The sequence below is a fragment of the Taudactylus pleione genome, unplaced genomic scaffold (assembly GCF_031769625.1).
Source record: "Taudactylus pleione unplaced genomic scaffold, aTauple2 ptg000154l, whole genome shotgun sequence".
NCBI classification, from domain to species: domain Eukaryota; kingdom Metazoa; phylum Chordata; class Amphibia; order Anura; family Myobatrachidae; genus Taudactylus; species Taudactylus pleione.
In genome coordinates this window covers 20128487-20149109 of record NW_028284556.1, presented here as the reverse complement: position 1 = coordinate 20149109, position 20623 = coordinate 20128487, and positions in this window count along the sequence as shown.

Here is a 20623-nt window from a genome sequence, read left to right as displayed (position 1 = left end):
TCTCTGCTCTCAAGGCGCACCTCAGCCTTCAAGGCCACATCTTATCATTTAACATCTCGGCTCTCAAGCCGCACCTCAGCTCTCGAAGCTGCACCTCGGCCTTCAAGGCTGCATCTCTGCATTTACCATCTCAGCTCTCCTGCTGCACCTCTTTTATCGAAGCTGCACCTCAGCCCTCAAGGCCGAATCTCTTCTGGAGCCTCTATCGGCTTTCCAGCCGCACCTCGGCTCTCAAAGCTGCACCACAGTCCTCAAGGCCGCATCTCAGCCTGAACTTCCATCGGCTTTTCAAACCGCACTTCGGTCCTCAAGGCCGCATCTCTGCTGGAGTATCTATCAGGTCTACAGCCGCACCTCGATTCTCAAAGCTGCACGTCCGCCCTCAAGTGATTTAAATTACCCATGATTATAACCCTTCATACAGGGTGCTGGGGCATGTAGACATCCTGACTGCTCATAGCTGATATCTCATCAGATACCTAACTGTGCACCTGGGCACACATAATAGGTCACACATAAGTCAATAGAATATAGTTACTTTACACAAAGGTTTTGAAATATATCTTGTTGCCACATAATGCTGACACATCCCCTTTTAAAAGGGGCAGGGACCCATGTCACAGTCTTGTCTGTACACCATGGTAGTACCTGGCAGGCCCCAAAAAAGACATACATTTTTTTAGGCTTAGGAGTAGGCCAGGAAGTAATTCCCTCTACATTTTTCTGGTTCTAGGTGGAGGGTATCTTCCACTACTCATGCACCTCACTCATACCAAGTTTACATTTCTCTGGTTGATAGTCAGACCTAGCCCCAGTGATTTGGCTAGCACACTGTTCATATGAATGAGTTGTTCCTCCCAATTCTGGCATGTCCCTCCTGGCCCTCAGCAGAACAGCTGCTGGAAGGAGGCAGGGGCATTTTTCATCCCAAAGGGCATAACCAAAAACTCAATTAGCCCACTGGGGGAGATAAATGTGGACAGCTCCCGGGCCACAGGTGCCAAAGCACCATGGGGGCAGCCCAGGAGGTGTGGAACTTTTGAGTCACCCCTAGCTGCAGCATTTCATCAACTTCCTTCTTTATAGTGGCCAGCACTTCCAGGGAATTATGGTCCGCTGTCTGTCTGAGGGGGATCTGGTTACCTGTATCCACATGATGTATAACTAGAGGTGTTTTTCCAGACTTTCCTGTGAAGTAGTGCTGATAAGGCTGCAATGTTTCAGCTAGCTGGCCTAGCTGTACCTCAGACCATTCCTCACTATGGTGGATGTCGACTAGAGATCCCCTCCTTCTTAGTAGCAGCTGGTATATCCAATTAGGATTCCAGCTCCTGCTCATATTCTGGCAGGCTACACACGGCTAACATATAGGTTACCTGTCATGATAAGCCTTGAGCATATTTATGTGGTAAACCTTGTGTTTCTTTGGTTCCTCATCTCTAGCTACAACATAGTTAAAATCAAACTACAATCTAAGGACCTTACCATGTAGCCTGTAACTTGTTCTGCTACATGGGACCCAATACCATAACCTTTTACCTCGCTTCAAGTATGCGCTCTCTAGCACTGCGGTCATACCAGTGTTTTTATTTGGTCTAAGTAGTCTGCATGCTGCTCTGTGCCCTCTCCCTGATTTGTACTACATATGGTATCACTGATGTTTCAGGTATGATCAATTTTCCTTCCCACTCTTTCCTGATCAAATCTAAGTGGCTGCACACCCAGCACCCATACAGAAGTTCAAAGGGTAAGAAGCTAGTGGATTCCTCCGGCACCTTGCAATACGCAAAGAGGAGGTGCAGCAGGAACCTTTCCTGGTCTCTTCCCTGGGACTTCACAAAAGTTCTAAGCATCTATTTTAGGGTGTCATTAAAATTCTCACAGAGACCGTTGCGTTGCGGGTGAGATGTGACATGATCAGATGATTTACCTGCATCTTTTTACAGAGACTCTGCAAGAGGTTTTCTCTCTGTATAATTTGCCATTCCCCTGGGTGAGTGCCTGTGTGTGCAGAGTCTGGAGAGAGGATAGCAGTTATGGGGGAAGCTGCTAGATCAGAAACTCCTGGTGCCGGAACTTCCCTACCTTCAGGAATTAAGGTGGCTGAATTGGCCCTGGTAACTACTGCGAGTACAGCAGTCACATCAAAAACATTTCCACACATTTTATCACCATCAAACCCTAGCACATGTAAATTGACATGATCATTTTTCATCATAGCAACAGAGATTTCAGCATGATTAAGCAGAATCGAACACATTTTGGCCTGGGATTCAAAGGTTTATTTACTCCAACAGAAAATTTAACATTGGCACATACATTTGTACAAACTTTCCTGTGATCAACCTAGGGCACCTGGGAGTGAACAGGGTTAGTTGGCCTGACAGCTTCTTCACAGACATCACAGTCAGGAATATATTCAGCATGCATCCTCCCTAAATTAGTACCTAATTGTATATTAGTGGGAAGATTGCTCAGAGCTCCAACATCCCACAACCCCTCCCAGATCCACAATCTAGATATACTCTGATGAGGCACATGTTAGGATGTAATACACTTACCTCTTTTACAGAAATTGTCTTTCATGGGATAATGTTCTCTGGTTTCACGAACACTGGGTGAACCAGCAGAATATCTGCTCCCATGTCTCCTAAATTTACAGTCACTTAGTCACTGATTGTAACCAATTGCAGATTGTCTATGGGGTGCTCTTGGGGATCTCCCTCACACAGAACTGCTGGCAACAGTTTTCCTACAGGAGCCCCCACAGTCAATTTCTTCTTTTTGGGCAGGTGACACTGATGTGTCCTACTTTGTTGCAATTATAACACGTGGGCATTGCCCAAAACAGATTATCTCCCCACCCTGCCCAATGGTGCAAAAACAGCTTGTGTAGTTGAAGGGGAAAATGGGAGTGATCCCCCAGATCGCCTGTCTTTCAAGGCCAATTGCCCGGTCATCACACAAGATTTCTTTGCGGCAGGAGCTGTACTTGTACATTTCCGCCAGACGGCCAGCCTCCAGAGACAATTTAGGGTTCCAATCCATGACCCACTCTTTGACATCGAGAGAAACTGTTCCTGAATAAATAAATTCTTGCGTTCATCATATTCAGTCACTTTTACCCCCTCAACCCACTGATGGATGACAATTCGCACTGTATGTCTCTTTAAAATATATTCAGCATTCAGCTGGGTCTCCGGTAAAAAATGTTGATGCTTTCTCAGGAATCACCCACACCTAATTCACTTAAGTACTTATTAAAAAAAATGATCCCACAGCATGACATCAGTTTGTCATGATCAGCCGGTTCCCAGATACATCAATCTGCAACCACTGTCAGTGATTATGGTTACGTCAGCATTAATAACAATACCGCACTGCCACCATTAAGGGTTAACACAGGTAGCCCTTGATTTCCACTTCCACACAATTATCACAATTATTATATTCAAACAATAATTTCACACAGGTCTGTAGCATGTACCTTGGCACTTCCCAGGAGTATGGTTAAAGAACACAAAGACATCCGCTAGAAGTAAGGATTTTTAATCCGAGCACAATTACTCCAATGCTTAAAGGTTACTGAAATGGTTGCAAAAAATTACAGATAACTAATATGCAAATGTTTCAAGTAATAAAAGGGAAATAAAACAGAATTGCTAACTTACAAATTATGAGTTATGAAACTGCCGTGAGAGAAGTTCACTTTTGAAATTGGTCAGTACATTCCAGCTGCACAAGACTCTTATTAGGAAATGGACTATAGGTGCTGGGAGCATCTCCGTCTTGTCCTCCTCAGGAGTACTGCTAGCGCCCACCTTTTCAGTGTCAATGTAAATTAAGTTTACACTTCTAGGTACGCACATTCCTGTGTCCTTCTGCAGATAGGGGTGTTATAGCCACAGCACAGATTGACACAGATTTCGGCTAGTGGGGGGGAACCTCTCCTACATACGCTAGTATATATTGTGACAAAAGCACTGGTAAGGTCGTACACGGGATATATATTTGTCCCATGTTTCTGACCTATATGTATTAAAAAAAAATGTCTGGCATTGCAAAACAGACTTCATAGTGTTTGGGCTTTAGTAAATGACAGATAAGGGGTACCTGAGGTTATGGATGGTGGGTGGGCTCTATCCATTAGGCCCATTTCAGGTGTTCAGCCTGAGAATAGGCTAATTAGCACTTGCACCTGTAAGAGGCTGATAAAAGTGTGTCAGCGATTTTACTCAGTGTTTCCTGGGGAAAAAGGCAGTAGGCCTGTTAAGAGACATTGTGATTTCTGACCGTGAGTACTATGCATATGGCTATGTTTGTGGTAGGGGCATTAGGTCCTACCACTGTTGAGAGAGGGAATCTCTATGTTTAGTTAGAGCCCAGACAGGTTAGGATTTTATTTTATGTTTTTCTTTATTTGCACAATAAACTAGCTTAAGCTAATTTCACGGAAACCCTCCTAGATGACACTGGTATGCTGTTTCCTGGCTGCTGTGTTTGGAAGTGCCTATCTACCCCAGGAGAGGGCACCCCTAAACTTGGTATTATCACAATGTATACATACATACATACATACATATACACACATAAATACAACAGAGCGTGTACTTGTGTATGCACAGACCTGTGTAATTAGGTGCAGTTGTGCGCCTGTAAATTTAATAGCTCTTCATAAATGACCCATTCACAGCAGAACATATTTTGTCTCCAACAAATGTATGTGATTAAACCTACTTTACCTCAAAACAGCAATATATTTGACATATTTAATGTTAACTAGAATTGTAGTCAACTCTGATTTATTGCTAACTGAAAAATCAATTCATCAGCCTTACTGCAAAGTAAACAAGAACATGTACAATATTTTCAGTGTGTGTTACCATGGAGATCTCACTGCATTACTGCAGTATCTGCTCTTCAAATGTTACAAACCCCTTCAGAGACCTTTTACACTCTATACAAAAAGCTGACAATCTCTGTGAAGTATTGGAGGGTAAATATATCACACATCTCACATCCCGTTTACCATTTAAAAACAACTGTATTGTCTGATTCACATACTTAGAAGGCACTTTTAGTATTATCCTCAGTGTATCTTTGATTAAAGGTGTTAATAAATACTCAGAGAAAATATTTATATTAGAGGCAAGAGAACACAGCAACTCAATGCATAGTTGCCACTAATTTCCGTGTAAAGTGTAGGAGCTTGAAAATTGCTGCTTGAAATTATACCATCATTTAGATTATTCTCAAAATGCATTATATACAACCACACCTGCTTTACAGACTGGGGGCCAAATGTAATAGGGTGAGAGTTTAGAAAATGAGAGTTTAGCAGTAAACTCTCACACTATTACATTGGTCGAGTTGTATTTTCCAAAATTGGAAAACACCTGAATGAGAATTTAAATCGTGAGAGTGTTTTGAGTCTGAAAAACATGTAAGCTTGCCAGTGGCGTAACTAGGGTATATGAAGCCCAGGGCTAAATTAAAACCGAAACCCCCCCTATGTGCGTGCGGTGAAACAATGGGTTTGGTCACATGCTGCAAGGGGCGTGGCCACTGAAAAATGAGGCTTGTCAACATGACACACACCCCTTTCTCATCACTCTGGGAACATTCCTTTCCATTACATATGCACTTTAATGCCCTGAGTGGTAGTGCTCCTCTTGCAATGCCCACTGTAGAAGTGTCCCTTATGCAATGTCCCCAGTAGCAGTGCCCCATGTAGTAGTGCCCTTTATACAGTGCCCCCAGTAGTGCACCATTATACTGTGCCCCTTATACAGTCCCCCCTATGCAGTGCCCCCAGTAGTGGCCCCCCTTAAGCTGGCACTTTAATGCCCTGAGTGGTAGTGCTCCTCTTGCAATGCCCACTGTAGAAGTGTCCCTTATGCAATGTCCCCAGTAGCAGTGCCCCATGTAGTAGTGCCCTTTATACAGTGCCCCCAGTAGTGCACCATTATACTGTGCCCCTTATACAGTCCCCCCTTATACAGTACCCCCAGTATAATAGTCGGGGAAAGAGGTAAATTTTTAAATCAAGATAGACTGATGTAGTGTTGGGACTAGTTGACGGATGAAGGCCTAAAGTGATCATCATTCCAGGAAATTCCCCCCCCCCCCACACACACACACACAAACCCCAACGCCATTTAGGGCTGCACCCAGTAATTTCCTGGGCTGTTTTTCCATCCCATACTGCCCCTGGTGAACAACTTTTAAATAAGGTTTGCATAATTCTACATATAAGGTTAAAACATTTCCAGATTGTGACAAGATATTGCACTCCATCACATTGCAGGGATTGCGTGACGTTTTTGTTTTGCTGCGGGACAAAACAAGGTGGGTGGGGCAGGATGGAATGATGATGGGGTCATAGTGGAGCAATGGAAGTCATAGCAGCAGAGAGGGAGTGGGGCCAGACAGAGTGGAGGTTGGGATGGGGGGGAAGACTGAAGTGACCCGTCATATGCTGGATCGAATAAACTAGTCAGCAGTTCTCTCCCTGCACTGATATGCTGCACACTGGCGCTCTGCTGCTCTGCTATAGATGACAGCAAGAGTTGGCTAGGCCATCTGGCACTTGTGGCCTGATGGGCTGGTATGGCCCAAAAGTCTGGCCAAGCAGCTCTGCCTCCCGGCGCTTTGCACGGCTGTCATGCAGAAAGATGGGGGCAGTCGCCAAATTAGGGCTTATAAACTAATAATGAAAATATTATAATTGTGGGGGGGGGCATTAATAATGTTCATAAGGACGTCTGAGCCCTAAATCCACCACTTTTGCCATCTCAGTGTATTTCAGTACATATTATCAAATTTGATACCTCTATTGTCAGTTCTATCATTCCTACTATATTTAAAGTACATCCTACTTGCCTGCTCTCCCAGACTGTTCAAGAGACTCCCTAATGTTGGACAGCTGTCACAGACTCCCAGGAGTATAGACTAGCCTCCTGTACCATGCCCACATTTTCCCCAGTGAAGTGGGCAGTCCTGGAGCTTAATGACACAATTGGCGGTGGATCAGCTAACTTTGGACCACCCCTCGCTTAATGGCACAAGTCTGCGTAAGGATGCGATTCACAACACCACACCTCCTGCATCTTATCGTGGACCATACCTTTGAGAATTTCGGAACCCCCTTACCTTGAGAACTTGTTTGGGGCCCCTATGGTGTAAATTGTAGAGTGTGTATATACACCGATCAGCCATAACATTAAAACCACCTAACGATGCTGGATTTAAACCTCTATACGCTCCTGCCTATACCTTCTAAATCCTGCCTATACCTTCTAAGATTGACGCTATTTGCGTACGCAGTCATACAGTAAATAAATGCCTTCAGACTTTTAGAAATGTGTTTCTAATGCACAAAGGTTATTATTCAACATAAAAACAGTAGGTTACACGCTGTGATCTAAAGACAATTTAGCGCAAAGAAATCATACAGACCCAAGATACAGTTATATAGCGTTCCTGCTAGGCTGTTTTAGCGGGGCGGGGCGCCCTGCCCTCTTTCTGGAAGGCAAAAAGCGCCCTGCACTCCAGAAGGAGGGCAAAAAGCACCCTGCCCTAACAGCCTGCGGGAACCGTCTTCACCCGCGGGTCGCAGTTTCCCGTCGGGTGAAGAAATGTGCGGTGGCTCAGTCACCGCCAGAGAATAGACGCCGGGCGCATGCGCCTGGCATCTATTCTCCCTGTCTGCAGGACTTGGGGGCTGCCCGGTGTGTCCGTAAGTTCCGGGCATGCCCCCAAGAGTGACGAAAAGGGGACGTGTCTTATAGACGAGCCCCCTTTTTGATGACCATGCCCCCTTCTCGGTCGCGCCATTCGATTTTGGTTTGATTTTCTTAGATGGGATTTACTTAAGCCCAAATCGAATGTCAAATTGAACAGAAAAACAAATTTAATTCGAAATTGAATTTCTGAAAAACATTGTTTTTCCCCATAGAAGAATATAGGATCCCTTCATTTGCAAATCGAATGTAAAATGAACACAAAATGCAACTTCAAATCCCCAAATAAATAGAAGAGCTTCATGCTTTCGATTTTAGCATGAACAGTTCTATTTGACACAGATGCATGCATACATCAGTGAGATGCTGTTATGGATTATGGATTCCTATGCTGTTCCATGTATACCTCTAGAACGGAATGGGTATGAAATACCGCCGGCCGCATGAAGATGTTAACCTGGACTTAAGTGGCCGTCTGGACTTAATACTGGGGTAGTAGAGGTTTACACTGATTACCTCCGGAACCAGAGAATAGCAAAAGATAGTGGATACTGGGAGGAAAGTCAGTAGTATGGCTAGGAAGCCAATGGTGCGGCTATGAGAGCTGATTATGCGGCTAAAGCCTGCAGTACAATTTGTAAATTTCAAGCCAGGGATGTGGCTTTGAGAGTCGATGGTGCGGCGTTGTACGCCAATGGTGCGGCTTTGTATGCTGATTGTTCGGCTAAAGCTGGGGGTACAATTTGAAGAGTTGATGCGGTGGCTTGGAAGCCAGTGATGCGGCTTTGTACGGCGATGGTGCGGCTAAAGCCAGTAGTACAATTTGAAGAGTTGATGCAGTGGCTTGGAAGCCAGTGATGTGATTCTAAGAGCTGATGGTGCGGCTAAAGCCAGTAGTACAATTTAAAGAGTTAATGTAGTGGCTTGGAAGCCAGTGTTTTGGCTTTGAGAGCCGATGGTTCGGCTTTGTACACTGATGGTGCAGCTAAAGCCAGTAGTCCAATTTGAAGAGTTAATGTAATGGCTTGGAAGCCAGTGATGCGGCCTTGAGAGCCGAGGGTAGCTTGAAGGCTGACGGAGTGGCTGGAGAGCCGTTGGGGCGGCTTGGAAGCCGTTAGCAGCCAGAAGGCTGACGGAGTGGCTGGAGAGCTGGTGGAGTGGCTAAAGCTGGCAGTACAATTTGAAGAGTTGATGAAGTGGTTTGCAAGCCAGTGATGTGGCTTTGAGAGCCAATGGTGTGTCATTGTACGCCAATGGTGCGATGTTGAACACCGATGGTGCGGCTTTGTACGCCAATGATGCGGCCAAAGCTGGGGGTACAATTTGAAAAGCTGATGTAGTGGCTTGGAAGCCAGTGATGCTTCTTTGAGAACCGATGGTGCGGCTAAAGCTGGTAGTACAATTTGAAGAGTTGATGCAGTGGCTTGGAAGCCAGTGATGCAGCTTTGAGAGCGGATGATGCGGCTTTGTATGCCAATGGTGTGGCTAAAGCCAGTAGAACAATTTGAAGAGTTAATGTAGTGGCTTGGAAGCCAGTGATGCGGCTTTAAGAGCCAATGGTGCAGCTTTGTATGAAGGAACCAATCATGCCATGCTGTGGACAGCACATGACATCCTGCAACCAGACTGCCAGAAGGAGGTAAATTGCTAGAGGGAAGCAAGTCTCTTCAGCCTAGAAGCATGTAGGGCACTCTCAGGGCCCAGGAGCATTCCTCCGGGCCATAGCCCTTCCAGTGGACCAAAAACTGCAAACGATGAATTTGACAGAGCTGAAGATTGGTTTGAATAAGGAACAGTGAAAGGTGTTATTGATGAGGAGAGACTTGGCTAATTGAAACTTGAAAGCTACCAGATTCACCTGAGCAATCATGCGAAATGGACCAATAAACCTAGGACCTAATTTCTGAGTAGGTTGACGAAGCTAGATGTTTTTCATAGCAAGCCAAACCAAATCACCCTTCTTAAACACACATGACCTCTGATGACTATCAGCAGACTCCTTGGACCGGAGAGAGATCTTCCAAAGGGTTTGATGAACCTTGCTCCAAATGTGACAGAGCCGAGAGACTGAAGGCAAAACAGTCAAACTGGAGTCAAAAGAATTTGCTCTGGGATGTTGACCACTGGCACAAAAGAAAGGAGAAACTGAGGTTGCTGAGTGACAAGAGTTGTTAAAAGCAAATTCTGCTTGTGGCAGATGAGAAACCCAGACGTTATGACATTTGGAAACATAACAGCATAAATATTGCTGCAGAGATGGTTTAACATGCTCAGTATGCCCATTGGATTGAGGATGGTACCCCAAAGAGAGGCAGAGGCAGATGCCCAAGGAAGAACAGAAGGCTCTCCAAAATTGTGCCACAAACTGTGTTCCTCGATCTGATACAATATCCACAGGTAACCCATGCAAGTGAAAGATTTGTTGGAGGAACAAGCCAGAGAGTTTGTTGGCAGAGGGTAATTTAGTCAAAGAAACAAAATGTGCCATCCTACTAAATCGGTCCACCACAGTGCAGATAACAGAGCATCTAGCAGAAACTGGGAGATCGACACTAAAGTCCATGGCTATGTGTGTCCAGGGTCTTTAGGTATGAGAGAGGAAGTAACAGGCCGGAACAAGCTGTTTGAGGTGTTTTATTTTGGGCACAGACCTCACATGCAAAGACAAATTCACGAATATCTTTGGTCAGAGATGGCCACCAGAATGAGCAGGAGAGAAAATCTAGAGTCTTATTAATGCCTGGATGACCGAAAGTTCATCGAGAGTGGAAATCCAGTAGAGCTGACTTCCTGAATTTTTCTGGAACGAACAGAAGACTGGGAAGTTATTTGGAGGTGATTCCTGAATGAAAGGCCTGAATGAGCTCAGCCAAAATACGGGTGATAGCACAGTGAATGTGAGAATCCGGAATAATAGGTTCATCTGCAATAATGGCCTGTTGCACTGGTACAAAGCTCCTCTAGAGAGCATCAACTTTGATGTTTTTTGACCCAGGATGAAAAGAAATGAGAGGATTGAACCGGGTAAAAAAATAACGCCCAATGCACTTGTCTTGAATTCAGGACCTCATTCAGAGTCGGTCGTTGCGGCCGCACGGTCGTAAGGGAAAAGGGGCCGAATATGCAAATGATGCACTCGCAAGTTGCGTCCTTAAGATCAGATCGTTAGCTGGCCGACCAAGGGGAGGATGCGGGCGTAAAAAAAAAAAACACCCCCTTCTCGTACGCATTACACGTCATCTCCGGCCATATAAGGATTAATCGAGACCATCGGTAACCATCGGAACTGGTCGTAGAGCTTAAGGTTGACCATACCCTCTCTTAAGCACTACGATCAGGTCAGTGTACAAACCACCCATGTCACGTGTGCCATGACACTACTTTGTTAATTATGCACTCCCATAAAACGCCGTTCGCATAATTAGGCACGCCTGCGTTCGGATCTCCATTCCCCCGTTTTCAAGCACCTTCCCCTGTTAACACCCACAAACGCCTCATTCTGTCACTCAAACAGTGCGCAAACTAGCTGATTGTAGCAGCTAGTTTGCGCACGCGCATTGCAAACTTTACGCATGCGCAGTTTAGCGAACATCGGTAGCGTACGACCGTGCGGCTGCAACAACCGACTCTGAATGAGGTCCTATGTTTCATGAGTTCTTCAATTTTATCTCTGCAAATTATTTTAATTTGAAATTTACCTCCAAAATGAATAAAGAGAACATTGAGTTTTTGGACCTGGTTTTAATGGGTAAAGAGAATATTATCACTTCAAGAAAATTTATCAAAGAAGTTGCTACAAACAGTTATTTACACTTTAAATGCAGTCATGCTAAGAAATGGAAAACTAATATCCCTTATTCTCAGTTTTATCACATTAAACATAACTGCAGTACACAAAAGGAATGTGACAAATAACTTCAGGTATATGCAGAAAGATTTATATAGAGGGAAAATCCAGAAGAAATATTTAAAAAGGCTATTGCCAAAACTAAACAACTAGAAAGGCTGGATCTTTTGAAATATAAACAACATGAAAAAGACAACAAACTCAGGGCCTGATTCAGAGCCGCTCGTAAGCGGCCGCTCGTTCGCTCCGAGCGATGTTCACACATCTGCGCATGCGTATGGATCGTAATGCGCATGCGCCAACCAGTCAGTGCGGTCGGAAATCGTGTGTTCACAAAATAACGAGTGCCTGCTAAATTGAGTGACAGGATGAGGCGTTTGTGGGTGGTAACAGGGGAAGGTGCTTGAAAACGGGGAGTGGAGATCCGAACGCAGGCGTGCCAAACGGTCAAAACGGGCGTTTTAAGGGTGTGCATAATTAACAAAGCTGCGTCATCGGCCACGTCACTTGGTTGTCTCTTAGCCTGAACTGTTCGCATGATTGCGGTAGGAAAATCCAACCACAAGCACTGCGAGCAGTTCAGACGCCTTTCAATGTACTCGATTAATCTAATAAATAGCAGAGATGACGTAGGATGCGAGCGGCCAGGGGGTGTCTTTACAAAATAGCGAGTGCATGTTTAGTTCGCTCGCTCAGACATAGAGGCGTCAACAGATCGCAAAGAGCGAGCGCTCAATTTAAATAGCCGGCCCCTTTTTCTGAACGAGCAAGCGCAAATAGCGTCTGGCTCTGAATCAGGCCCTCATTCCCTTCATCACTACTTTTAACAGTCATGAAAATATTATTAAGAAGTGTTTTGCATCTCTAAAGAGCGGGCCTTTTGGAATGTATGCACAAACACACACTCAACGGGGTTGACAAAAGGGAATCGGCTACTTCTGACCAAGCTGGCTGCGGCCACAAAAACAAACATTCTCTCACAGTGGATTGACCCTAACCCACCCATTCTTACATTATTACATCCTAGAATTACATTTTTGTTTACAATGGAATGGACAGAGATGTCCCCCAATAAGCAAGGCCTTCCGGAAACGTTGTTTGGCACCTGGTTGCCTTACGTTCATACTTTATCCCTGGCACTTAAAGACTCCCTGCGGAGATGCTTCCAACTCACTTCATGGTTTAATTTGGAAGTTCTTGACAATGGCCCTCCCTTCTAACCCCCACCCTAACTTTAACCAGCTCACTATTTATATACGTTATTGATTTATTTGTGCACAATTGTTATCTACAGTATGTGGATATAGTTATTGCAAACATATGTGCATATTTTCCTATGCTCCTTATATTTGGCTGTTATATTGTTTTTTTTGTGACTTTTGTCATACTGGATATGCTGTTCTTCTAACAATAAGATATTTTTTTTTAAAAATAATAAGTATTTTGCAAAACACTGGACTAATGGGCCCTATCCTAAAGGACATCCAGATGTGTCCACATACAGTACATCTAGCATGTTAAACATCCCTTCTAGTCACGCCATGTCGACTAGGTAGCACTGAGCTTCTTTTTGTGCAAATTTTTACCTTCAAATTCGACTAAGGCCCACATTCAATTTGAGGCGAAAAGCCGTTTCCGCTTGTTTTTGGCGGAAACTTTTCGCCGATGACGTAATTTTCGCCTGTTTTGATTTTACTCCGTATTCAATTTGAAAGACTTTCCGCCTAGGCGGAAAGTCAATGCAATGTAATAGGCGGAAAAGTTTCGCCTATGAATGGGAGGCGGAAAAAAGTGCAGAATTGGGGTTTTGGGGTGCAACATTGCGGGAACCCCCATGCAGCCTTCAGACAGTCCCCCAAAGGTAAACTGTGTCAAACAATGTTAAAAAAAACACTTAAGAACACCCCAAAAAATGACTTTGAATTTGGGGGCAAAAAAAAAAATGTTGGGGGACAAAGTTAAAAACTAGAGAACTTGACTCTCCCCAAGTATGCCCCAAGTGTTTTTTCATTGCAGGTGCTTGCAGCAGGTGGATTTTTCACAACTTCTTCAACTTAACTTTAGCAACTTTTAAATATGCTGGCCCCCATTTTCAAGTACCTCAAATTTGCTGGGATAAGTTATTTTCTGGAAAAATTACTCCTGAATACTATTCTGCACCTCATATAGAAAAACGCTATTTAGCAGCTATTGAGCCCGTTTAAAAACACCAAATACCTTCAGCAAACCAAATCTGGGGGTACCATAGCTAACCTCCATGTCAGAGCATCTTTTGGGGGGTGTCAGGCTGATTTCTCCAAGTCTGACAGTACTTTCCGCCTGTTCAAATTTTGCCAGGTCCCGTTTTCGGGTACTTCCATATTGAATACGGGGTAAAGCGGGCACGGCCGCAATACTTTTCTGCCTACAAAAGACGCGATGTAGGCAAAAAGTCTGGGAGGCGGAAAAGTATTGCGGATCAGCTCTAATTGAATACGGCTCTTATTCGCAAAGTGAAGCAAATAGAATGCATATGCAGCTTTTGCTGATTAAAATGGTACAAGGCCTATGTTCTGTGTGTAACTGTGACTGTATCTGCTTGCAAAACGCTATGTTACAGTGTCACAGCCACTGACACTGTAACGTAGTATCTCGCATTCAGATATAACTGCAGTCACACACAGAATATAGGCATATTGCATATAATTGTATTTAGCAGAAGCTGCTTGTGCGTTCTATTTGCTTTGCTTTGCGAATAAGACGCATTTATAGTGGAAAAGTCACATGATAAGATGCTCTGCGCTACCGAGTTGCACGGCGCTCACACGTTATGTCTAACGTGACTTGTAGTGCACGGAGGATAAATGTATGTGGATTGTGGACACATATATACTTCCAACCCACCCTAGAATTATACTTAGGAAAAACAGAAATGTGAATGATCCTAGCACCAAGTTTGTTGAAGAGTCAACCAACAAAAGAGAATAATTGTTCTTCAAACTGCCATGGGTTCTAAAAATGTGTCAGTTGTAATGTTTGTATCCATCCAAATAGAAAGATGTTTTGTAATTATAACAACTCTAAAGGATTAAAATAAGAGACCTTATAAACTGCAACTTTACTCTAATATATCTACTGGAATTTACGTGTGGACTGAAATATGTTGGCAAAACTAAAAGGATATTAAAGTTAAGAATACAGGAACATCTCCGTAATATTAGGAATAAAGTTGAAAGCCACGACATATCCATACATTTCCTGACACATCACAGTTTGAACCCAGAAGATCTTACCTTCAAAGCTATTGAAAATGTAAACAGTGGGGAGGAAATATAATAAACAAACTACAGTATCAATAAAAGAAATATATTGGATTTTCGAGCTGCAGACTATGGCCCTCATTCAGAGCCGCACGTTAACAACAGTACGCTCGTTGCGTTCCGATGTTGACTAACCGCGCATGCGTCGGTGTTACACTGCGCATGTGCGTACGGCAGATTGCGAGCTTTTTTTCTCTCGTTCCTAAAATAGCGTACAGGAAGTGACATGTCAAATGTGATTGACAGAACAGGGCGTTTTTGGGTGTTGACGGGGGTGGAGATGAAAAAACGCAGGCGTGGCGAGGCGTTTTTGGGGCGTACATACATTAGCAGATGCGAACGTCAAATGTGTTCGGACCGTCTCATACGTCACTGAAACATCCGCTTTCCCTTCAAAATGCTCGCACAGCTTAGGGTCAGGATTACTCGACCACATTGGCGATGGCCTTCTCCTCCGTCCCGGGACTCCACGATGGTGCAGCGATTAATCGCGGCTGGTCAGTAAAGTAATTAGTGTTGGATTGAAATCCGGCTTGGTATGTGTTTGGAAAGCAGTTTATTGGGATAGCACAAAAGCGTACGCAGGTGGAAATCAGAGCTGCTAATGTCATGATTACACAATCAATTAGCGTACATTTTTGGGGTTTTATTTTGGCCACAATTTGTTGGTTATGGCCTATTGTAACAATAATGTCATCATCTTTTAATTAGCTCCCCTTTTTTTTGGTTTACTGTGGAATTTGCATCGCTATGTGATTTTTGAAACGTTCCTTAAAGAGGCCTTTTTTTTTTTTAAAGAGGGTCAGTTTTTGCGTTTAAGGCCAGGATTAAATGTAACCCATTTGTACAATAATGTCACAATACAATGTCAGTGTTTTGTTTTTAATTTATTGTTTACACACAAACAAATTGGCCTAATATTGTATTGCCTTTTTTGTGGCCAAGATATTTGATCCAAAAAAAAATATAACATAACTACTAACATAAGCGTAAATACAAAATTTAAAAACATTTCACAAGAAAGGAGAGGGAAGTTTTGACCAGAAAGGAATATGAGCCAAGCACAGAAGGAGTGTGGGAAAAGTCGCCATTGCTGTCACCGTTTTCTCGCCCGTTTGGCTGGGTGAGGGTGGGCGCCAGACCGGGTCCGGGATGCCATCGGGCTGGCCTGTCCAGAGGCAGATGTTGTGGCCTCTGGACTAGGCACAGGGCTAGGCACATTTGGAGGATTGGCTGATGTTGTGCCAGAGGTGGAGGATCCGGATGTTCCGGCAGGAAGGGAGGTCGGCTCCACCATGTGCTGGCGAACGAGCTGCTCCAGGGCATCGGCGATGCGGATGTTGGCCCTGGTATTTTCCACCAGGGCCTGACCAATGGTCACGTTGGCCGCAGTATTTTGCTCCAGGGCCTCAGCCACCCGTATCAGACTGGCGTCCATCCTCTGCAGAATCTCCGTATGGCAATCCGATTTAAAATTGAGTTCTGTGAGGAGGCCCACTGCCTGCGAGGGGGCACGCCCTGGACTGGCTTCTGCAGGGTCCTCAGCCGGATGTACTGGTTCCTCCCCTGCAGAGCCAGCAGAAATTCTGCGCCCAAGGCTCCCCTCTGGAGCAGACTCATCCGCCTCTGTCTCTGTTAGGAAATTGGAGAAAAGACTCACATTAGAATCTACATATTGGCACAATAGCATTTCTGAGTTGGTGACATCACAAGACTTACCTTGGCCAACATGAGGAGCCGCAAAGTCTGGCATGTCCGTATCCATGTTGGACACGCCAAACACCTCCACAGCCTGCACACACCCCTGTGCCATCTCTTCTAAGTCTGTCAACTCCAATGACACAGGGGTGGGACCCCCACCTGTCCCCCTTGCATGCCTAGCCCTGTCGGCAAGTTTTTGCTTTAGACGATATTTGAAGTCTGCCCATCTGTGGAATGAATTTGGAACCATTATCCTTTTTTTTACAATGGGGTTTGTTTATAGGATGGGAAAGTGTTTACTTACCGCCGTTTGACATCCCGGGCTAGACGGACATAATCACCCACCCTATTGACAGCAACGGCGACCTCCTCCCACATTCTCCACTTCTGGCTTTGGCTCATATTCCTGGCTGCCTGGGGCAGGATGTCAACGCACTTCTGGATCAAAACCTCCATCTCCTTGCTTGTGAAATGTGGCTGCCTTTTTTTTTTGGCAGCTTTGGCGGGTTGACTGGGGCCAGCAGTCTCTTCCATGTCATCCTCCTCACCTATTTGGGTAAATATGCAGATTTAGCCACTTCACAACTTGCACAATATTATGTTTTAAAAGAATCATTGACACAAAATGCATGAAGGCCTTACCGCCGCAATTTTGACCATTGTTTCCCTGGTTTGAAGCCATGTCTCTGCTTCCAGCATGAAATCATCCAGAAATTCTATGTGATTTCGTGACGTATTTATACATGCGTCCTTAGTTTGCGGCCGCATCATTGATTGTGCGTCCCTATGATTCATCCTTAATTTGTGCGGGAAAATAAACACTATTTATGGCTTGGTGTGTGTGGAGTCGAGGTGGGGTTGTTGGAGTGTTGTCGGTTAAGTGGTTTGGATTTGGTTGTTTGCGTTTGGAGGATTTGGCAGAGTTGGTTTTTTGTTTGTTTTTGCTACATTTCTTTGGTTTTTCCGTTCGCATTTTTTTCATTTTTTCCACATCCTTTCCTGATTTGGTAAGTTTTGTGCATTCAAATTTGTGGCCAATTGGTGTATTCTTCTGTTTTGTGGTTCGTTAATTTGTTTAACACTCATTTCATCTTTTTTAGTTTTTTTTGGTTTTCGGACCCAAAGAAGTTTTTTGTGGAAATCTTATATATTCGAGTTGGGTAAGTCCATTTTTTGACTTGCATTTGCGAATTAATTACCGCATTTTTGACTGTTGGTGTAGTGACTTGCATTTGCGAATTAATTACCGCATTTTTGACTGTTGGTGTAGTGACTTGCATTTGCGAATTAATTACCGCATTTTTGACTGTTGGTGTAGTGACTTGCATTTGCGAATTAATTACCGCATTTTTGACTGTTGGTGTAGTGACTTGCATTTGCGATTTAATTACCGCATTTTTGACTGTTGGTGTAGTGACTTGCATTTGCGAATTAATTACCGCATTTTTGACTGTTGGTGTAGCGACTTGCATTTGCGATTTAATTACCGCATTTTTGACGGCTTATTCATCATATAATCCAGTTTTGCTTTTCCCTTTTCCATTTTTTGGGTCCATTTGAACCCTATTTGACGTACGGTGTGCAATGTCGTTTTCATCGATGGCCAAATGTGTTTTTCCGCTATTTTCTGTGTTGGCTTGCAACAATTTTTAAACCAAAAAAACACAATCTAAATTTTTGAAGTCTCATTGTTGGCTTTTTTACAGTTTATACGTATCATGACAATACCCCGGCATGTAAGCAGCTATGGATGGTATCAGAAAGCTAAGTTGTTTTTTATTACTTTTGGGGTGGGTCAAAAGCCTTACATTGTAAACTTTGAATTTCAGGTAGATCTGGGGCGAATTGTTCTGGCCCTGCTCCCGGAAGACGACCAACCTCAAACTCGTCCCAGGCGTAGGCATCGTAGGCATGCAAGGCCCCAGATATTTCGAACACGTGTCACCCTTTTTGGAATGCCCGATGATGAGGTTTTAAGACGCTACCGTCTACCTCCCAAAATCATCATAGACACTCTCTCATTAATAGAAAGTGATCTTGAGCGGCAAATTGACAGTCCAACAGCAATACCACCACTGACGCAATTTATGGCGGTGTTACATTTCTGTGCCTCAGGATCATTTCAAACAACGGTGGGAATAGTGGCGGGCATCTCCCAATCCTCCTTTTCCAGGATCCTGAGGGCAGTGATGGAGGCACTTTTCAAGCACCTCCATCATTTTATTCAAATGCCTTTGGATATGGGTGCCCTTAGTGTGGCCAAGGCCAATTTTTACCAAATAGCTGGCTTCCCACACATCATAGGGGTTGTGGATGGTACTCACATACCACTTCAGCCTCCAGCACGGCTGGAGGCAATATTTAGAAACAGGAAACACTATCACTCCCTGAATGTAATGGTGGTATGTGATGCCTCCCTCCAGATCCTGTCCCTGAATGCTAAATTACCCGGAAGTGCTCATGACTCCTTCGTCATCCGGCAATCAGGGATATGGCAGAAATTAACCAACCTACAAGCTGGTGATGCGTGGCTTCTGGGTAAGTGGAGACCTTTAGTACATAACAATGTTAAGCTTGATACACAGTGTTCCTGATGTGGTCTATTTTTGTTCACAGGAGACAGTGGATACCCTTGCATGTCCTGGCTGCTCACTCCTTATTTGGCTCCCACACCAGGGCCACAAAGTGCGTATAATTCCGCACTTACAGCCACCAGGCAAGTGGTGGAGCGCTGTATCGGCCTTTTAAAAGGCCGATTCAGATGCCTCCACCGCTCTGGTGGCGAGCTCATGTATGTGCCGGATATGGTGTCGAAAATTGTGGTCCTGTGTGGGATATTTCACAACATTGCCATAAGGAGTGGTGTCCCAATGCAGCCAGAGGATGCCTTACCTGAGAATGGCCCCCCCGAGGTTGGTCGAAGGTCAGTATGTGGGGGGGCCATACGCGATGATGTGGTGGCCAGATTTTTTAGGTAAGTTTGAACAAAACTCCAGTGTTTATACCTAATGTGTTTGTGTTTTTTGGCGAACATCTAATTTATTTTTATTTTTCTCACCATCTTCTGTTTGTTCACATAATCTTTGGCACTCCAACGCTCACTACTTCCTGCTACCCTTACCAAACCTGGATCTGGTCCTTTTGGGCATATATTCTGGAACCCATATCGCAACGCCATGTTTGTGGAATCATGTTGGCATGGTCCTTCGTCAACCAGTTCTTGATTTTGTGTTTTTATTTAATTATTTCTTGGTATGTGTTGTATTTGAATTTATCACTGTGTATTTTTTTTGGGAGTGACCACTTTGTTTTCTCTGTTATGTTGTGAATAAATGTTTGAAGAGTGAAATGGTCTTCCTTTTTTGGGACGTTAACAGCAAGTGTAACCAGGTTAACACAAGTTACATTTGACTAAGGGGTAAACCAGTACTGACGCCAGTTGAGCAAAACTGAAATATGTTTTCAGCTTCCCAATCCACACCAAAAGGAAGCCTGGCCCAACCTTGGGATTTGTAAGATTGGCCTAAGCAGCTTGCGCACCAAGTAGGAACCTGGAAAATGTAGAAATCTGTAATTGACACTACACCCAAAAAGGGAAATGACATTGTTACTGTTATGTGTTTCTGGTGTCTGTTTGACATACAAAGACAAAACACAATCTAACTTTTAAAAAAGGGAAATCCTTGCAGGAACTTATGTCAGGCTAAACTATCTTGGTTTTGGTTTTTAAAAATGAGCCACAACGTATATTTGTCTTAATAAATTTATTTGGAAAATAGAAACAAAAAAAAAAATCTAATGCCGAAGGAGGCCAGACAGCCGGTCGAGGGCCACCAGAAGGCCGATTACATGTTGGCGCATCTGCCCCACAACATCCGCCACCTCTTGCCGACGCCTCTGTTCCTCTGTGGGTGCGAAAAGTGTGTGGGTTAATACAACAATAGGGAATCCACAGAAAAACTTAAAAAAAAACCCAAATCACTCCTAAACCCAAAAACAGAAATAAAAAGGGTGGGCTGGCAAAAATACAAGGC